Raw genomic sequence first — 21,928 nt, 5'->3', positions numbered from 1 at the left:
GGTCTGCTACCTGCGCTGTGGTTCTTACCCTACAGCAACTTTTTCTGACTCTCTCAGTCCTGTGAGACCAATTGCTGGTTGGAACTAGCTTCTAGAAACCTGGACACTGACCTCTGGAAGTATACAATGAAGGCTTCTGAGTGATTTCCCTCGGTTTACTCTGGGCTTTCTTGGGAGCGAACACACTTTTGTTTTGTTTTGCCTTGTTTTTGCCTGGCAGTGAAGAAAACTATAGCATTTAGGTGCACGTGAGATGTAACATTCAAGATGGAGAACTCCTTCAATGAGTTTTACATTTCTTGAATGGATCCTTCCGCATGGCTGGAGATCTTAAGATGACTTTGATGAATAAGGCTCCGTCTCAATTAATCTCCTTTCTTCCTGGGACAACTTTATCTGAGACACTCCTCCAGGGGGGGAAGCATTGGAGTTAATTTCACCTCTTGCCTCATTGCCTCCTAGGAATCTGAGGATCTGGGGCTGTGCCTAGTGGTTAAGAGCAAGAGGGATTCGAGTCTGAAACTTGTCCGCTAACTACCTGGAGGGGTCTTTGAGAAGCTTGTCAACCTCCCTGAGCCTGTGTCCTCATTTCATGATGATGTGAGGGGAAGAGATGACATATGTGAGGCACCGTATGAAAAGCAGTTGTTATTTATGGACAGGTTGAATGCTTGAAATAACTCAAGCCATAATATTTAGGGAAAAGGTTTAACTGAAGGGGAAAAAAATCGACGTTGAACGTTTTGCAGTAGGCAGCTCATAAAAATTTCTACTAGCTTCTTAAAGTCACACACACAAAATGCCCCTGGAGACGGGGTTCTCCATATTGGGGTCTGCGGGGTCCATGACTGTGCCCCACTGCTGTGCGCGTTCAGCTGGAGTGACTTTCCAAATCATCCTGCCTTGTGTGCTAGCCGGTGTTCCCTCCCACTTCCGCAGGGACCTTGGCCTTCCTGCTCCCCTGGGTACCCATGCAGCTCCACTCCGATGTGTTCTGGGTGACTCTCCTTACCTGCTGCTTGTTGGTGATTATGGGGGCTCAGGAGTTTTGAAGCCTGGACCTGGGAGGTGGGAGCCAGGAATAACCTTCACCTGCACTCACTCTACCACGCAGGATCCCAGGCCAGGAGAGTCTTTGAAGGAAGTACCTGAAATGGGGAGATCCCATCGACAGAGCCATCCCTACGCTGGGCTCTGGGGGACCGCGCCATGGACCCCTCCTCCAACCTCAACCACCTCTCAGACCAGGATCCTTTCTTCCTCGGACACTCAGTGGCTCTGATCCCAAACAACCTGTCATGTCCTGGAGTTTGCTCACTTCTCCTGTCTGTTTCATCCCAGCACTCCCGAAATGAGACTTGCCAATTTTCCCTGAAGACTGTGCTTCCCTTAGAGCCTTCCGGAATTTCTACAGCAGGGGCTCAGAGGCACCCTTTGTTTGGGGTGATGGTGGGAGAAAAGGGCTTGCAGCAGCATTTGTATAGAAAGCCCTTTATCTAAGATGGAGACACCGTTAATTACCCATGTCAGAGAGTGGGTTGATTCCCAATGGAGATTTGAGGGAAGTGGCGTTGGAACTAGTGACATCCACAATACAGTCCTTAAAATGTGCATTTCCACTAGTTTGGAGACATTCTTTAATATTTTATCTCAGCAACTGAACAGATCACTAAGCTGCTAAAGATAACGAAGTGGAAACCTCACGGGAAATATTTGCCATGTGAATACCCAGTGAATCCCAAATCATTCTCAGTTTTATTACTAGTAGTTTCAGCACTTTCATTTTTAATTTCCGCTTGTTTTTAATGAAATCGTAGGGATGCAATAAGTAAAAAGACAAATAAAGGAGTTAGCCTGGCTTTGCCACTGAAATGTAGGTTGGCCCCGTAAGGGCTGAGAATGTTCATTTGTGGGCTGACACGGGTTCAGGCCCAGATGTGCATAAGAAAGAAGGTTTAAGTCCCAATGGAAATGGACAAAAAGGCAGGCTATAGGAGAGCTGAAGGCCACCACTAATTCATTCACTCATGTTTCAGCCGCTGGGCTTAGTGAGGTAAAAGGAGCTTTGTCACCTGTCCTTGGGGGTGGGCCCCATGTCCCCTGGGTGAACCAGAAGGGACAGAGACTGGCCTGGAGGTAGGGCTGATGTTAACGCAAGTTCGTGCGCCTGACGCCAAACAAACTGAAACGTCAGAGTTTGGAGCAGAGAAAGGTTTATTGCAGGGCCATGCAAGAAGACCGGTGGCTCATGCCCTAAAAAGCCCAAACTCCCCGAAGGGTTTCAGAAAAGCGCTTTTATTTTTATTAAAAAAATTTTTTTTATTGGAGTATAATTGCTTTACAATGTTGTGTTAGTTTCTGCTGTGCAACAAAATGAATCAGCTATACGTATACCTATATCTCCTCCCTCTTGAGTCTCCCGAAGCCCTTTTAAAAGCCGGGTGAGGGAGGGACGTTGCAGGGTCTGTGATCAGCTTGTGCACAGTTCTCTGATTGGCTGATGGTAAGGTAGCAGGGTGGTGTCACAGGGGTTCACATTATCAGTCTTGGGACTTCCCAGGTGGTCCATTGGTTAAGACTCCGTGCTCCCAATGCAGGGGGGCCAGGTTCGATCCCTGGTCAGGGAACTAGATCCCACATGCCCGCATGCTGCAACTAAGACCCTGAACGGCCAAGTAAATAAATAAATAAATATTTCAAAACAAAACAGAACAAAACATTATCAGTCCTTAGGCTCCAGGAGGCCTGGGGCTATGTGCTCATGGTCATCAATTAACATCTTCCATTTGTTGGAGAGGGGGAGTTTTTTACATCCCTCAGGATGTAACAACAACAACTCAGGAAATGTGCATCAGATACTGTTATCTGGGTACTTCAGAGAGGAGCTACAGCAGAGGATATGGGGGTGGGGGAGGTCTGTCCCCGGGAAGGCCCCATGGGGTCCCACTCGGTTACAGTGAGAGGTGAATAGGTCAGAGTGAAGGTGAAATACAGGTGCTGCGCCCCTCATTACCTTTTGGTTCACCTTCCTGTAATGACTGAGCTGGCCACAAAACCCACTTCCTTTGGTCTGTCACCTCAAACACCGTAAGTCTGCCCATGAGAAAGGGCAGGGTAAAGGCTGAGTCACATCAGTTAAAGGGTCCAGGCAGGGCTGGTCTTTTCCCAAAAGACTGCGATGCAGATACACACGTGTAAGTGCTTGGCACGCTCTGTGGTTCCACGAGGCACTGCCTGACTAGCGTGGGGAGCGGGCAGCGGAGCCCCTGACCCTTCGTGCCTCCTGCCACCCCCTATCCGCCCCCAGTGACTCACAAGGTTTCCTGCTGTGTCCCAGGCCGCTGACCTTTCCTCAGCTCTCCATCCTGCTTCATATTTATAAACTTTCCTTCAACACTCATTTGTGTGGTTGATTTATCCAGGGCTGTGTCTGGAAAGTTAAGAAAGTGGATAGGGGCTTCCCTGGTGGCGCAGTGGTTGAGAATCTGCCTGCTAATGCAGGGGACACGGGTTCGAGCCCTGGTCTGGGAAGATCCCACATGCCGCGGAGCGGCTGGGCCCGTGAGCCACAATTACTGAGCCTGCGCGTCTGGAGCCTTTGCTCCGCAACAAGAGAGGCCGTGATAGTGAGAGGCCCGTGCACCGCGATGAAGAGTGGCCCCCGCTTGCCACAACTAGAGAAAGCCCTCGCACAGAAACGAAGACCCAACATAGCCATAAATTAAAAATAAATAAATGAATAAATAAATTAAAAAAATTAAAAAAAAAAAAAAAAAAAAAGAAAGTGGATAATTCCTCCCTGGTTTCCTTTTTAGAGACTATTCTATAGATGACAAAGCCACAACATCTGGAATAAGTGACGGGCTGGGTCGGGTGGTGATCCGGGCTCTCAGAGCTGCAGGACATTGGGCCTGAACTGCTGGAAGCCACAGATCTCAAAAGGAATTCTTCTGGGGCCCTTCAAGGATGGAAACTCTGTGTGCATCCATCCCTCCTCTCCTGCCAAACCCAGGCAGCTTCTAAGGGATGCTGACGTTGTCGTAGTGAAACTGAACCCTCGTCCTCCTCCGAGAGGAAGGGGGAAGCAGACCTTGTAGCCCTGGGTCTTGTCCTGAGTCACCTCTCCCCAAAGGCTCTTTTATTGTTATTACTATTTTTTAACTCAAATCCACAAAATCGAGAAAGCCAACACAATGCCTACCTGTGAGTGGTAAAGGGAAGTGTGGAATCCATAATCTGCATGTTTGCCTGCACAAAACCAATCCATTTAGGTAGGTTTTTCAGTAATGTGTCTAATTTTTCCTAGATAATCTGTTGGTTTGGGTCAACCATTGACTCAAACTCTGACAAAACACAAAAATTAGCTCTTTTCTACTTTGGCAGGGTATACACAAGCTGCTTTAATATGACAAGTAGCTGTTTTCTTTTTCCTGCCTTTCTTGACTGCTGTGGAAGGGTTTGCATTTTAAGCTGTCTTTGTCAGAGGCTCTCTTATTAATGACATTGGCCACTGCTCACCTTTGATGTTCTGGCCTAACCATTCTTAGGAGCAGAGCTGACACTTATCTGCAAGGACCAAAAAGATTTTACCGAAGGAGAAGGGAGAGCAAGAGAGAAGGGAATCCACAGGGAGACACCATCAGATGATCGGACCACAAGGTGGAGGTTTTCTTGTCTTTATCAGGAGGCTGCCCAGCCCCCATCTCCCATCCCCCTCGGAAGACGCGAAAGTGCATCTTTTCGGATTTCAGGCCCAAAATGGGGCCAAGGGGGTTAGGAGTGCACTCACACCGGCCGAAACAGGCGGCACTAAAGTGTTTTGCTGGATGTATCATGCTGTGTTTTGCTCTGTCTCCTCTTTGCCTGCTTCCAATTTCCTGCTGCAGGAGGGGCTGGGGGTGGGATTCTGGAGACCCAGCTGGGCTTAGCCACAGAGGAGAGCTGGATGGGGTGAGAGCCTGGGGTCTCGGTGGGCAGGAAGCCTGTGTGTGTACCCCTTCCCCTCTCTGTCCACAGTGAAATATTAAGCTATAACTGCTGCAAATATCAGCAGACCAGGAAGAAAATGTCATTCTCAATTTTGAAATATAAATAATAGTTTTATTTGTTGAGCGCTCGTGAAAGTGATCAAAATTCTTTTTTATCCATTGAGAAAATTAAAACCTATTTCTATTACACCTAAGTAACCAGCTGGTCACCATTTAAGTATTTATACCTGGGTGCTGGTGTCAACTGAAAAACTGGCAAAACCCAAAGTGTGGTTACAGTTATAGAAAAATGTGAGGATAATGGGCAAAAGAAAAAATTTTCCCCTTTACTCAGTGGATGTATTATTTCTTAATCTGCATCTCTGGCATCTACTGTTTTATTGATTTATTCATGTTGTCCGTGAACTTACCTGGAAAACCCTGGAGATGGAAGATTTGTATGGTGATGGTGCTGTAGTTCCCGCAGGCCCTCTGACCCTCATTTCCCCCCATTTCCCTCCCTTTTTAGTGCTGTATCAGCGGGATTTACTTGCCTTCCCCCCAAACACCACCACCTCTGCCACCACTCCCCTTAGCATCTTTCTGGAAAATAAAAACATTAATAAGGACCGAGGCTTGGGCAGGGGCTAGATGATTTTTCAAAACATCTATCAAACGTGGGCAGCCCCCCAGACCAAGCCACGTGCAAGACAGACCAGGGCTGCAGAGCCTGGATTCCCAGGATTTGCCTGAAGGACTCGCATCATGTACCAGCAGCCTTCACATTGTTTCAACTGAGAAGTACAGAATTAGATATATTTTACATCGCAACTCAGTAAGCACACGCACGCACACAAAGAATGAAAATAAAATTCTGTTCGATTATTGGTTCCATTCTATTCTGTCGAGTTTTGCTCAATTTTTTCGAAATGTGGAGTCCAGTCACTCGATTGTTTAATGACCCACTTATGTGTTTCCAAAGCAATCAGACAAACACAGATCCAGCTTCCCAGCCTGCGGGTCACCACGCAGGAATGATAGTCTGCTTTCTTCAATCAACAGGCTTTATCAAATAGTGATTTTGGCTCCTCTTTGATTGCCTAACTTCTGGGTCAATTCGTTTTATTTGTTGTTTTGTGACCGCAGGGCAGGAGAAGTCTTCCCAACAGCCAAGTGAACAGAACTTCCTGCCTGTGTAACAGGATGACATCAAGAGGAAAAGAAAGTAGCCCCGCGGGTGAAGAACCTTGTGAAAGAGAAAAGCATTTCCTCTCTTGAGACCCAGGGAAACCGAGGTTCACCCCCCAACTTGGAGACATCAGAGGACACGTGTGGCCTCCCCACGGCGCCACTGCGCCCTCTGCTGGTGGCCGAGACGCTTCTCTCCATCCCTGCGCGCGGAACCCCCTGGGCCAGGGGCTGCATCCCTGGGCCGAGAACGCATCCTCATCTTCGCTGGCGCTCGCGCGCAGCCTGTCGGAGTCTCCACCTTAAGGCCAAGAGTCTCTTTCTTCTTCTTAGGCTGTGGAAAACGTTGAGAGAGTGCCATTTTCTAAGTCTGTCACTGTGTTCGTAATCCCTGGGCTTCCGAGACTGCAGCCATCTGTCCACAAGTTGTGATGGGGACCAGGAGGTCCTGATTATATGCCCACAAGGCAGGGGTCTAAGGTGGTGGTTCCGTAAAGGTCGCCCTGCCATCAGACTGCCTGGATTCCAGTCTCAGCTCCACCACCTACTAACTGAGTGCATTTGCTAACCTGGTGACTTCTTAGCTTCTCAGGCAAGTCACAAACCCTGTGCCTCAGTTTCTTCCTCTGTAAAAAGGGGATAATAAAAGTACCTACCTTGTAGGATAACCAGCAAGTAAAATGCTTTTTGGTGCCTAGCCATACCTCAGTGAACATTGGCTTTTATTATTAGTGTATTGTAATAATATTATTTATACTCTATTAGCTTGCACTTATTATTTTTGTTACTACAGTAATGATGACGAAGATGAAAGGTAACATTTATGGAGCACTCAAAACATTTCAGACATTCTTCTGCATGCTTTATACTTATTGTTTCATCGTCAGCTCTGTGAGGTGGCACCCTAAGGACCTTCCTCACTTTGCAGGTGAGGAAGGAGGCATAGTCTGGTGTTAGAGGGGCTTGGGAGGCGGATAACCTGGGTTCAAGGTAGCTAATCTCTCTGTTCCATTAGGCCAGTGTTCCATCCCTAGAATCCAGATGAGAATAGTACTTCCTTGATAAGAGGATGGTACGTATTAAATGCAATATGTGGAAAGCACTTTAAGCCCTAGACAAAATGGCTAGTTGGTATTACTGTGAATATGGTAAACCCAAGATTACCTTATATCACTGAGTACCTATTTAGAGTAGTTCTACCTTAAGAAAAACCTGATTCTACCAAAAAATATATAAGCTCATGAATTCAGAGAGTGATTATATTTTTGCTTTTTTAGTGAAAGTATAGATTACAGGGCTCATTTGATGAGTGATTCTCAAAGTTTATATGAACCAAATTAAAAAAACACGAAACCACAAAACACTGAAAAAATATAGATGTATATTATATTGGATCCAAACAAAGGAAAGGAAGGACATATTTTACTACATAATCACAAGTAAAATAGAAAAGTGTAGAATAAACTGGAAAAGAATGTGAGCAAGCATATGAAAGATAAAGGCTGCCATTCTTAATGACCCCTAGAAAAAGGGCCAAAAGATATAAACAGGAAATTCACAAAATAAGGGCTAATTCGTGCAAATGCCTAGTGAATGAGAAAGTGCAAAACATCGCAAATCACCCGTTGCTACTAGTTTAGGGCAGTTACAATGTGCCAGACTCTGTGCTAACCTCTTTAATATACTCTCTCATTTATTACTCTCAATGATCCTATATTTTCTCCACTTTAAAAATGAATAAATTAAGGATGTAAGAGATCACCCAGGGGTAATGCAGTTGTAAGAAATGCCCTAGGAAATGTATCAATAAGTGTTTCATGATACTGTAACATAACCATTAAATTTTGGGGTGCGATAATAGTAGCATTGTTATGTTTCCAAAAGAGTCCTTGTGTTTTAGATGTGATATAGTGAAGCATTTATGGATGAAATACTAAGATGTCTGAGATTTGCCTCAAAATAATTCAGCGTAGGGAGAGGAGGAGCCCTTCAGAGAATGGAGGAAACAAGGTGGCCATGAATGAGGCTCACGGGGGTCCATCATATTATTTTCTCTATTTTTTCATATGTATGAAATCTTCTCCAAAGTAAGCTTGAACATTAAAGTAGTTTAAAAGATTTTAAAAAAACAACTAACTCTCAGACACTTGAGCAAATTTGCCTATGAAAAAAGAAACACATTTTTCTTTTCTAGCTAGGGAAAAAGGCATTTGGTTTTCTTTTGTTTTCAACATATAATCAGCTTCTTCTTTTCCTGATTATTTGCTCATTGGAAAAATTCATAAAAACGTGAAATTATTTAAAAAACAATATTTATTAGCATTTTGGTGTATATATGAATATTTACATGGATTTGATCTTGCAATACATATCTAATTGTTCCCCAATAAAATACTAATATATCAGCATAACAACATATCATGGACATAATTACAAGCCAGTAAAATAGAACTAGATCTTTTTTTGTTGAAATATAACTGACATATAGCATTATGCTAGTCTCAGGAGTAGGACATAATGATATAATATTTGTATATATTGTGAAATGATCACCACAATAAGTCTGGTTAACATCCCTCAATATACATAGTTACCATTTTTCTTCTTGTGATGAGAACTTTTAAGATCTACTTTCTTAGCAACTTTCAAATATACAACACAGGATTATTAAGTATAATCCCTACACACCATTTTTAATGGTTGCATAGCATTCCACTGGATAGATGTATTAGAATTTTTAAACTAATCCTTGATTTAAGGATGTTTAGGTTGTTTCCAATTGGTTACTTTTGCAAATGTGGTGCATTCATCTGATGATTTGCCTTGAAGAGATGACTAGAAATAGAATTTCTAGGTTAAGACATCTGAAACATCCTTCCAAATTCCCCTCCACAAAGTTTGTGGTTGTGACTCAGACCATATGTTGGTTGAAGATGCCAGAGCGTTAAGTATTTATTCTAAGGTGTCCCAGTGAAGAATTTCAGGCTCATGTTTGAGTTCCTATTTTGGTCATAACAATGGGAAATTTCTTGTTTCATATGTTTTTGCATGTTTCAAAAGAGATGTTCAACAAGATGGATGGGGTGGGATGTCTTGGGTCTTGAAGGACGCGGTCACACACTTCTCGGTGCTGGGGTGCAGCTGTGTAATTCCCAGGCCCGTCTCCCTGGAGTGGGCACCTGTGGGATCCAGTGTGCTATGCTGCTGGTGGCCCTGGAAGGTGTGGTCTCAAGCAGGACTTTGACGTGGAGGCGGGGCCACTCCTGCAGGTTTGGGTTCTGTTGCTGCCCCATCCAGTTGGCTGCCTCCTAAACCTTGAGGAGCCATAGTGTTGGGATGAGGAGAGGCCCGGGGCTCCAAACGAAGGGGAGTGGCATCTAGCCTGCCGCTACTGCTACCCACGCTGGTAGCGTAAGATACGGCCACAACAGCAAGTCACCACCCGACTGTGTTTTCTCCTTTCCCACCGCCCCGCCCCCAGGTGAGAGAGGCCAATGTCTTTGGGGTCTTTAGCTTTAGGGCCCCGCGGGGAAGAGGACGGAGCTCAGTCAGATAGGCTGCAGTGGTGAGCCGCTTCCCTATGAGGCGTGCGAGCCCCTAAAACTAACAGGAGGCTTGGGCTTTCAGGATGTCCCTGCCCTGCTTTGATGTCACCCTCTCCGAGTTCATTTCACACACCATAGTTGATAGGGCACAGATATTCTTGAGAAGAAATGCTTGGGCCCTTGAGAAGGCTCTAGGTCTCGTGTGTAAGTATTAATATCTGCTTGTTGGAATAAATCAACAAAACCAAATCCTTTATTGGGGGAGGGGTGGGTGCACCCCTCCCCCAGTAGCGGGATATGTACTCCTAGCCTTTGTCCTTGAAAAACCATTCCCTTCTCAGTTTTCCACCTTTTCGGTTTCAAGTAACATCAGTCAGCTTGGAAAATCCCCACAAATGACTAACTGAATGAGAGGCAGGCTCTGTCCGTCTCATTCAGGGTGAAAATAAAGCATCCGCACCCCTTGACTCTGACAGTGGCCATGTGTGCCCCCAGGGACACAGCCACTGCCTCTGGGGGAGTCGAGGGCCCCCAGCACACCATGGTGCTGGCAGAGGTCGGCGGATGAAGGAGCAATGGGAACGTGGGACGCAGCGACATTCACTTTTGGCCTGATGTTCTTTGTATCTGTAATCGGAGATTGTGCCGGATTTCCCTTGCACTGCTGCAGTGCTGGTCTCCCTTAGGAAATTTCGCCCAGTGTGGCTCCCGGGGAAGCGGGGAACGGGTGAGCAGCCCAACACCGGGCGGGAGCCCCTCCCAGGGCCGTGCCTGCCCCGCCTCTCAGGGTGTGGCCACGGAACCCGGAAGCCGTGCTTTGCCTGTGTTCCTAGAAGCCCCGTCTTTCACACACACACACACACACACACCTGCTCCAGCCTTCACCTTCCAAACCAACGGCGAGAGTCCAGTCTGTAGACACTCAAGAGACCAGGAAAGAGCCCTGGGAGGTCGTTTGGCAGAGGTATCGTGCTCCAACACGCGTCCCAAACAGGACTTTTGTGGTTTTATTGTCATCTTCTACCATGTGTTCATTCAGCAAGTGGGCCTCCTACGTAGATACAAAGATGAACAAAACAGCCCGGCCTCTGCCCTGATGGTCTGTGCAAGCTAGTGGACAGGTGAGGTAGCAGCAGGAAGGGGAGAGGAGGGACTTCCCTGGTGGTCCAGTGGGTAAGACTCCGTCCTCCCAGTGCAGGGGTCCGGGAACTAGATCCCTTCCCGCATGCATGCCACAACTAAGAAGGCCGCATGCCACAGCTAAAGATCCCGCATGCCAAAAATAAATAAATAAATATTTTTTAAAAAGGAGGGGAGACGGGCAGAGGGTGCAGGGGGATACAGAGCAGAGGGAGAGAAGAAAAAATCATGGGGGAGAAAATTAACTGATTGGAGATCGTATCGTACCTGTATCTGTATCATCTGTAATATTTTAAATGCAACAAGGGGCACAAGGGGACATGGCTGGCCTGGATGTTACCTTGCTAAATGAAGAGGCTGCGGGGACCCAGCTGTTTTCCATTGAGCACCCCCGTCCCCCATGGTCCGGCTCCCCACGGCCATCAGGCGTCCGCGTGGTAAAGAGCTGCGGCCAGAAGCCACTGGGTTGCTTGAACAGGGCTGTGGCGTCTGCCAAGCTGGTTGGTTTAAATTAAACCTAAGACTAAACCCTCCACCAGACATGTCCGTTTCGGAGAACGGAGAATAAATCATTTAAAGTGGTTTTCCCTTGGTACTCGGGGAAATTGTCCCGGGGTTGGGGAGGGTGGCGGCAGCTGCGGGAGGGGGTAAGATTCAGCCTTGCTGATGACAGAGAATCTGGGGCCCCTCCTCAGCCCCAGGGCAACCCCCAGCCCCCCAGCCCCGCCCCCAATCACGGCTGGCGGGTCGCTGTGGCTCAGCCCCTCTGGGAACGCCGCCGACTCCCCTGGGAGGTGGCTACCTGTCTACTCCCAAGGACAAGAACGGACTGTAAAAGCCCTTGCAGACAGCTGCAGGGATGTCCCAGACCCTTAAACCCGGTGCTGAAGCAGGCGGCCCACGTGGCGCCCGCGATTGCTCCAAGTGTCCTGCAGGGGGCGCCCTGGTACTTTTGACTTCAATTTCTAAGGGTTCCTGTAAAGAACTGTAACGTTGATTTGACACAAAGCAATAAAAATCTATGCTAATAAAATATGCGGGGAGAACAGACTGGCTAGCTGATTCTACATTCCTCCTCCTTGCCTCAGAAACACAAAAAAACGTCCTTTAGAAACACAACTCACAGCCTTAGCCTCTGGTACGGTTGGATGGGTAAGCGTTTTGCTGGTGATTCTTCTAGAGGTGGCCCATCGAGGATGGAAAAGTGCGACATGAAATCTCACTCCATCATCCCACCCCCTCCCTAAGACTGGCAGCAGGGGGAAGACAGGTGTCCCCAGGTAACCGAGCTCCATGGCTGTGGTACTAATGTGGTCGGCCCCCACCCGCCAATGCTGAGCCCCCTTCCCCGTCAGCTCCCTTAATGAACACTTGGCGGGATTTGATAGCTTCGTGGTCACTTTTGGTGCCTTGAAGTGTCATTTGGGGTCTAGAGGATGCCGCTCTAGTCCAGATTACGTCATCCTTTGATTCAGAGCCTTTCTGCTCCTCTCTGCCGCTAGGGGGAGATGGGAGCTGAGCCTCTAGTGGTCGGATTGACGGTGGGTGTAGGTCATGCACCCCTCCTCTTGCTCTGTCTCTCCTACCCTAGTTGGAGCAGTGAGATGGAAAAGATAGAAGCCTGTATCCTTGACTGTACATGGTGGCAGCCCCCTCCCTGGGGCATCTCAGTGGCTGTCCTAGCTCATTGCCCACGCGACTGAGGTGGGTGGATGGTGAACTTCATGTCTTACCTACCAGGAGCTCACACCTGGCTGTCCTTCTGGACCGGCATGCGGTGTAGGCCCTCACACCACAGACCTAGATGTTTGTGTTCCCGGCTCAGCTTCCTGCCATGGTCTCGCACACGCGGGATCCATCTTTCCAACCGCTTGGAAGCCAGAACCCCTGGTGCTGTGGGCGCAGGTGGGAGTGGGCATCCCTGGCCTGCTCCACCTGGCGGTGCCCACCAAGCCAGCTCTTCTCAAGTCAACTTTTATGTAGCTCAGAAGCACAGGGGCCCTTCAGTCAATCTAACAGCGAAGCAGACACACAGCAGGAATTGAGATCCCATCCCTCTTTCTTGCTGGCACTCTTAAGATTTAGGAACAATTCTCTTGGGCTTCCATCACCAGGAGAGTAGAGAAGAAATAGCCTCTTCTTATAAACCGAATACTCATAGCAGAGGTGGCCCATGACTTCTCTCCGGACGTGGGGTGATTGTTCCTTGGGGTGGGGTGTGTGCGCCGGTGAGGAGGGGTCGGGCCGGCTCCTCTGCAACATTCCTCCCTCTCAGTGGGCCTGCGGCGGAGCTGTCTGCTCTTAGATCATGGGGAATTGAGCACATTGTCTCCTCAGTCTTGAAAATCAGGGACAAGAGAAAAAAAAATCTGCTTGGATTCCTTTTTCACAGATTTTTAGATGAGGAAGACAGAAGGTTTTAGGTGACAAGGTCGACACTCCATGAGCAGAGTTAGGTCCCTTAATCCAGGGCTCTTCCCAGAATCACCCCATGAGGCAAGATGCTAGAGTCATCCCCTCGCCTCTGTTCCCCCAGCTCTGACCCTACACACCTGTGAATCAGTGTGAGGGAAAGAAAGGAGATGGAAAGTGTGGAGGAAAGGGCCGTGAGAGGCATTTGGGGTCGTCCTGACATGGACTGGAGCAGGCTTTGATGGGAGAGAGCTCTTAAGAGAAACAGTGAATCAGCTCTACGTATACATGTATCCCCTCTTTTTTGGATTTCCTTCCCATGTAGGTCACCACAGAGCAATGAGTAGAGTTTCCTGTGCTCTACAGCAGGTTCTCATCAGTAGTCTATTTTGTACATATTAGTGTATACATGTCAATCCCAATCTCCCAATTCATCCCGCCCCCTTTTCCCCCCTTAGTGTCCATATGTTTGTTCTCTATGTCTGTGTCTCTATTTCTGCTTTGCAAATAGGTTCATCTGTACCATTTTTCTAGATTCCACATATGTGCATTAATATACGATATTTGTTTTTCTCTGACTTACTTCACTCTGTATGACAGTCTCTAGGTCCATCCACCTCTCCACAAATGACCCAGTTTCATTCCTTTTTTATGGCTGAGTAATATTCCATTGTAGATATGTACCACATCCTCTTTATCCATTCATCTGTCGATGGGCATTTAGGTTGCTTCCATGTCCTGGCTATTGTAAATAGTGCTGCAATGAACGTTGGGGTGCATGTGTCTTTTTGAATTATGGTTTTCTCAGGGTATACAGCCAGTAGTCGATTGCTGGGTCATATGGTAATTCTATTTTTCGATTTTTTTTTTTTTTTTTTTTTCGATTTTTAAGGAACCTCCATACTGCTTTCCATAGTGGCTGTAAAGCAACTATACCCCAATTAAAAAAAAAATGTCATAGGTCACCAAAATATTTCGAGTGAGGAAACTATGCTAATTTTAAAAATAGCATACATAAACTTGGCCCAAATCCAAAAGAAAATAAGTACAGATATTGGCTAAATAACTCTTGGTTTCAAAGATATATTAAGATATGTTTTAATAGAATTCCCTTAAACAACATATTCAAAAATATAAACATATGATGAAATATCATATTTGTCAAGTGTTAATTATAAGTTTGAAAATTGTTCAACTCAGTAGCAAAAGTTTTCAATGAAATTGTTTATGGTTTTAATGATTCTATATATTACAAGTGAATTTTCTTTTGCTCTTATTTGAAAGAATAAAATGCGATATCTCATAAAAAAATAAACAGTCTCTTAATTTCCAAAAAAAAAGTGAAAATGTGAAAAGCTTGTGAATGACAAGAATCTGACTTTCAAGTTACAGAAACACAGAGCCTCAGATCTGTCTTCTGGGTCGTCACTTAGCAGCTTTGTGACCTTGGACAAATCATTTATCAGAACTGAGCACTGGTTTCATCATCTGCAACAGGGGGACAAATGATTTACACAGCAGTGCACTGTGAAGATTAGATCTGGTATCCATAATTTTATGACAGAGGACCCTCCATAAAAGGTGTTACTAATCTTTGTAAAGTCATCAAAAGGAAAAGTGGATTTTCATAGAAAATCCCCCAAAGTCCTATCCAAAGTGGACGCTTTGCTGGCTATTGCCAAATGCTCTCTGCAGTGATTTAACCAATTTGCAGTGTCATCAGCAGTGGAGGAGAGCTCGTAGCTGTCCAAGGTGTAGCCTAAAGAAATTCACATATGTGAAGAAGGACACATGTGTAAGAGTACTTATTGATGCATCGTTTGTAAAGAGAGAAAATTTGGAAGCAAATTAAATATACCCATGGAGAGGAGAACATCTAAGCTGTGGTATATCTCCCAGATCGACTATTATTCACACTTTAAAGAGAATGAATTTGAGCTACATATATTAACATGGGTCAACTTCAAAGCAATGTTGATGGAAAGTTTCAGAAGAACACACACAATATTTTTTTTCACACACAATATTTAAACTAGTTACATATAAAAATACAATAAGGTACAAAACAGTACTATATATTACTTATGGATATGCCTAGATGTTATGAAATTGTGAACGCAGTGGTGACCCTGGGGGAAGAAGACAGTGACATGGGCTGGGTGGGCCGCATGGGGGTGACCGGTTGTATCAATAAGTGTTTCATTTCCTTAAAAAGAAGAAAAGGAGAAGGGGGAGGAGATCTGAAACAAATGTTACAAACTGTAATTTGGGGAAGCTGAGAGATAGATGCATATATGTTAATGATATCATTCTCTGTATTTTCTTTACATGCACGAAGCATGACATTATTAAACCAAGCTCAAATGGGGACAGAGTTTCAGCTGGGGAAGATGAACCAGTTCTGAAGATGGATGGCGGGAATGTTTGCACAACAGTATGAATGGACTTGGGACCGCAGAGCTGTACTCTTAAACATGGTAAAATTTATGTTATGTATATTGTACCATAATTTTTAAAACCTGAAATTGATCTGTCTCCGTGTGGCCCTCGCATGCCTATCAATGTCCTTGAAACAAAACAAACGGTCATCTTAGTTGTGAGATTATCATCGTCTTATTCACCTCTAAATCTAATGCAGAATCCTTTGATTGTCACATGTCATTCTGGGCTCAAGCTCTTGGGAACAGCACGTCACTGAACACCATGTATCTTTGATTCTATGTCACAGACAAAAAGCTCTTTATTGACTTGAATGGTCCTTGAGGCCTAATACTTAATCCTGTGTCTCAATTAGATTTGGCTTTCTACATAGCTGGTTGGCTACCTGGTCAAATTTTAGGGACTCTAGAACTCTATGTTCCTCCAAAAAATCTCCATCAGTCTACTACTACACTCGTCTCTGGAATTAAGTGAAAAAAACAGTTAAGTGTATGTAGTACCAGGAAGAGTAGTTTCGTAAAATGAAGATGTCCCCATTCACACACATGCAGGGGGAAACTTTGTTGATTGTGTCACAGCGTGATGGGTAGCTGAGGAGTGGAGGTATGAAATAGAAGCTTTGTTACAGGAAAGGAATGAAGAACTGACAGTGTGGACTGCTGTGGGGAGAGAGTATACATGTGCACCACACTGGGGTGCAGTGTATGTTCTTTGTAACCAGGAGGAAGGACAAAGTCGAATGAATGTGGGTGTTTGTAAAAACATGTAAACGTGTCACAGGACACTACACCTGGTAACTTCAAATGGTACTTCTGATGACTACAGGGGTTAATGTTTTGTTGAGCATCTACTATGCGCCGGGCACTTACCTTACAAATGCTCACAACACCCAGGTACATTTTGCAGATGCAAAAGTCAAGCTTTGGAATTTAAATACCTTTCCCAAATACATAATAGTATTTGAACCCAGGGTTAGCTGACTTTAAAATTCAATATGACACGATGTCTCTAAATGACAGTTTTCCTCCTGTTTTATTCCTTGTTCCTAGACAGGACCCGGGTTTGTGGTGGACCACACTTCGGGTCTAACCCATACATTTTCTCACCCTTCTTTTGATTCCATTGAGAAACTCCTTCTTTTATGCATATAGACCCTGTGGTCTATGACCCAGGCTTGGTCAATCCTAATACAGCATTGTCTGCACAGAATTTGAAGATAGCCTTGTGACCCAGGATGGGTGAGCCAGAACCCTCCAAGATTCTTTTCAGCTGGACTAAGTGGGGAAAATTGTCTGCTTCTCTCTGTGTCTCTTTTCTCTTTCTCTCTTGGAAGTAGATTGACAGTAGCAATTTTTCTTTCCATAAACATAGAAATTGTTAGACTTAAGAAAGAATCATGCCACAAATGAAAAGCTACAGAGATAAGCAGAATCAGAGAAGGAGAAAGTGTGCTAGAAAGAGCAAGCCAGACTCATGATATTGTTGGAGACCCTGAATCCTGCCGTGCCTGAATTCCCTTAGAATGCTCAAGTTCAGGAATTCCATCTTCCTCATTTCTACTTAAATTGGATTTCTGCTTCTTGCAATTGAAAGAATTCTGACAAATATAAACCTCATCAACATTTTAATCTTTTCCTTCAGATTTTCTTTCTTATTGACATCAGCATGAACAATGCAATTTTTTCTTCAGAATAATGTTGCTTATTTCCCCCCTTAACAAAGGAGATAAAAGAACCATATTAGGTTTGGAGCTCCTTTGATGGGAATGTTTTGGTTTAAATTATAAAATGGCTCAATGGCTCAGAAGCAATTTTTAATGTATCTATTTGGTATAACCTAGCCACATAAATGCTTTTGATGGTCAGTAAAATGAAATGAAAGCTGAACCAACAATGGCAGGCTTCCCTACCCTCCCTCACTATGTCCTCCACCCACAAGTCTTAGGAATAAATGAGTGAATGGGGGCTGATCCCTGCTACTAATATTGCAGCTTGGAGCAGACAGGTTAGTTATTAACGGGTCTCTTCTGGGCAGCTGGCAGGCAAGCAAGGGACAGCACACCCAGGTGGGGAATGGGGCTGCCACTGGCACATTTGGGTTGTCCAAATTATGCTGCAAGATATGGGAACAAGCATGCACCAAATGATACAGCTTCCCCATGGGAACAAGCCAATCAGCCACAGAAATGGGGGCTGAGCACAGGCAGGCTTTGGGGTAAGGGGGATAACTGCCATCACATGCCTCTCCACCTTCACCTGCCCAGAAGATGAATGCCCCAACTGTGAGCACAGCCCATCTCGGTACCAACTGGGGCAACTGGAAATGCTTAAGGATTTTCCTTTTTATATCTGACACAACCAAATAAAGAGGAGTCTCTTTCTTTTTCTCTTCTTTTTCCAATGCACGATGTAAAGACTACTTAAATCACGCCACATAGGTGGATTTAGATATGGTATCATGCAACAATGTCTTGCCATAATGAATCAGATTTTGATTATGGTGATGGCTTAGTGTGTTGGGTTTTCCTCTGGTTGTTTGAAGGAGGGGGAGCTTATGGGAGCAGCTTTCTGGGAGAGCTGTAAGAATTGTGCCTTTTATTTTAGCTGGAACCAGGAGCTAGCTAGAATTAGCACTACACGATACAGTCTTCCTTTCTTTCTTTCTTTCTTTCTTTCTCTCTCTCTCTTTCTTTCTTTTCTTTCTTTCTTTCTTTCTCTTTCTTTCTTTCTTTCTTTCATTCTGTCTCCTTCCTCCTCCTCCTCCTCCTCCTCCTCCTTCTTCTTCTTCTCCTTCTTCTTTTCTCTCTCTCTCTCTCTGATGTTGCTGCCTAACAGGTACAGGATAAATTGCAGAAATACAAAACAAATTCTGCTGATAAAATGCAGTTGTTTCTTCTGGCCAGGAAGCCCTGATTTACTTACCACCTCACCACTACTACCATGTGTGAATTCACACATGAAAAGACAAGTTTGTTTACTCCTATTTGTTCCTGAACAAAAGAGTTTATTTATTTTTTACTCCCTTGGCTGGGCTCACTAATAAGATGCCTTCCTTCAAAAAAGGAAAACAAACCAACAAAAAAAAACCAACAACAAATATTGCAGAGGAGAAAGAAGAATCAATCGTAAGGTACCTGTTGAGGGGGCAGTTCAAAAGGAAACCGTTGAAGATCAGAAAGGTCAGAAAGAGATGTGGATCATTGATGTTAGGATAAACAGAACAGGCAGTGGCCAGAGAGTATTCTGAACAATAAAACATGAAACTTTAGTGAAGGCCACAATGGAAACCTGTTCTGCCTTAGAAATCTCAACAGAGAGCTACTTATAAAGACTTAAAAAACTCTGTATTTTAAGTTTCTTTATGCCTATTTTCAAACAGACTACTGAAATCTGACTGAAGAACAGAACTATAAACATCCCTCGTAATGCTACCGATTTGTGTTTTAAAAGATATTTTGATTGAGAACAAAAAGCTGGTCTTAAGTCTGAGGGTTGGAGAGGGGCAAAATCTGCCACCTTAACCTCTGCCTGTTTGGCTTAAGGAGTATTTTGAGCTGCTTATTTTTAAGAAATGGCAGATACAGGAGAAGCTCGGAACAGAGTAGAAATTACCCTTTTCTAAGAGATATTTACATTTATAAAGGAAGTCTCCATTTGTAAGTCTCCCCTCGGTACCAGGAAGAGGATGACTCTGAATCACAAGAAACTCATCCAGGGAGAAGGCACCCTTCTGAAATCTGCATAACAACCTCACCCTTGTTTATTGTGCTTTTTCTGATAATTTCCCATAACTGGTCCCCACCCCCAACATCTTTCTTTTGTCTTTAACTGGAGATGATATTTAAGGTGGTGGCTTGGGCCATTTCAGGGAGTTTTACTAAGTTTTCCTGGGTTTCGCCCATATAGCAGAAGGTATACCTGTTGTTAAACTTTTGTTTTCCTCTTGTGAATCTGTCTTTTATTGCAGGGAGACCTCAGTTACAGAATCTAGAAGGGTAGAGGGAAAATTAGTTTTCTTCCCCTACAAGATTAAAACATGAATGTGACACAGATCTTGAAAATAATCTGATTAAGAAATAAATTGAAGTGTTTTCAGCATAAGATAAAATATATCTCCCTCTTGCAGTGAAACGCCATCTTCAATCTAAGTCTGTTCTTCTTTCATCAATTTTATTACCTGCACATGATGTTAATGTGATGTAGGAGGAGCAGTGAGGATGGGGCACAGGAGGTCAGAGAAAACTTTTGGGAAAATGTGACCCCCTATCAAACTGGAGCCAGAGCATGAAGCTGGAAGGAGGGTGGGGCTGAAACGTGGGTGAGCAGAGGGGGTGATGGAAGGGGGTGAGTGGGAGCCTGGAGCAGGGCACAGACTGAGAGAGGGTTAGGATTTCGTATGTGGATTACATTTTAAAAGACTTTTCTGATTATAAATACTCGAGTAAAATTTTGAAAATGCAAAAAAGCACAAGGAAAAACATTCACAATCTTAGCATACAGACATAAACACTGTTCATATATATATATATATATATTTTTAATGATGGTGATAACTCCCAGCATTTTTTAAAAATTTATTTATTATTTATTTATTATTTATTTTTGGCTGTGTTGGGTCTTCATTTCTGTGCGAGGGCTTTCTCTAGTTGCGGCTAGCGGGGGCCACTCTTCATCGCAGTGTGCGGGCCTCTCACTACCACGGCCTCTCTTGTTGCGGAGCACAGGCTCCAGACGCGCAGGCTCAGTAGTTGTGGCTCACAGGCCTAGTTGCTCCGCGGCATGTGGGATCTTCCAGGACCAGGGCTCGAACCCGTGTCCCCTGCATTGGCAGGCAGATTCTCAACCACTGCGCCACCAGGGAAGCCCTGTTCGTATTTTTATACTTTGTTTTCACACGTAGAAATGCGAGCTATCCCTTACTATTATACTTATTACTATACTTTCTTTCAGCACTTCCCTAACTCTTCTTGTTTATTCATTCGTTTCCCAAGTTACAACACATTTCAACACACAAAATATAAAGGTATTTTGATTTGAACTGCTTTGGATTTATGCATTAATTTACATTACGCCTCTTTAAAAACTTGTAATATCTCTCAACTCAATATTTCTTTAAGGTCCCTTCATATAATTTAATAATTTTTCCATATAGGTCTTTGCCCAAGCTTCTTATAGAGTTCCTTCTCAGGAATCATCTTGTTTTTGTTGTTATTAGGACTGTTACTAGTATCTTCTTCCCCCAGTTTTCTTCTAACCGTTAATTCTTGACTAATGGGGTACTGCTGATTTTTGTATTTTTATTTTATAACTGGCCAATTGCCATTAGTCTTAATATTTGGGGGCAGATTCAATTATTTTTCCTACATAGATGATCATAACCAAAAATAGTAATAGACTTGTCTTTTTCTTTCCATTATTGATGGTACTTGTTTCTTTTTCTTGTCTAATTGTTAGAATGTCTAGAATTTTATTAATAGAAATGAGAATAGATATGTCTGTATGTTTTAACTTTAGCTATGATGTTGGCTGTTGTTAAGATTTTTAAATGATTTCAGATTCAAATTGTTTTAAGTTTAATAATCTTTCAGGACTAATTTACTAAAAGTTGATATCGGAATGTGCTTGAATTTTATCATGAGTCTTTGGCATATATTAAGATGATTATATGCTTTTTCTCCTTTGACTTTTTGATGTGATTAACCATATTAATACATATCCTTGTATTAAACCATTTTTGCATTCCTGAATACCCATTGTTCTCTTATTTGTTCATACATTACATTTATCAAATTTTATTTGGAACGTTCATTTATATTTACAAATAAGATTGATCTTTACTTTTTAAAACTCTGTCCTGTAGAAATTTTGCTGGCTTTATAAAATGAATATGAAGATTTCCGTCTTTTATTGGCTCTGGAAGTGTTAACATAGACTGGTAACTCTTTCTTCCCTATAGGTTTGAAGACTTTGCCCATGAAACTATCTGAGTACAATATCACTTTGGTGGTGATCCTTACATTGTATTTGTTATTTCTGTCACATTTATTGATTAATTTGGTTTTAAAAGTTTTCTTTAATCAATTTTGCTACTTTACAATTATCTAGAAATTGTGGAGATGTCAAAAATTTTAATTAATTACCATAAAGAGATATAAGTAATCCTCCTAAAAGCACTCATGTCCTAAGTGTATACACTGTTGTTCTTTGTTTCATCTCTAACTTTGTTTCCTTTTGCTTT

Source organism: Balaenoptera acutorostrata, chromosome 12 (assembly GCF_949987535.1).
Source record: "Balaenoptera acutorostrata chromosome 12, mBalAcu1.1, whole genome shotgun sequence".
Classification (NCBI taxonomy): domain Eukaryota; kingdom Metazoa; phylum Chordata; class Mammalia; order Artiodactyla; family Balaenopteridae; genus Balaenoptera; species Balaenoptera acutorostrata.
Note: the sequence above shows the minus strand (reverse complement) of the source record.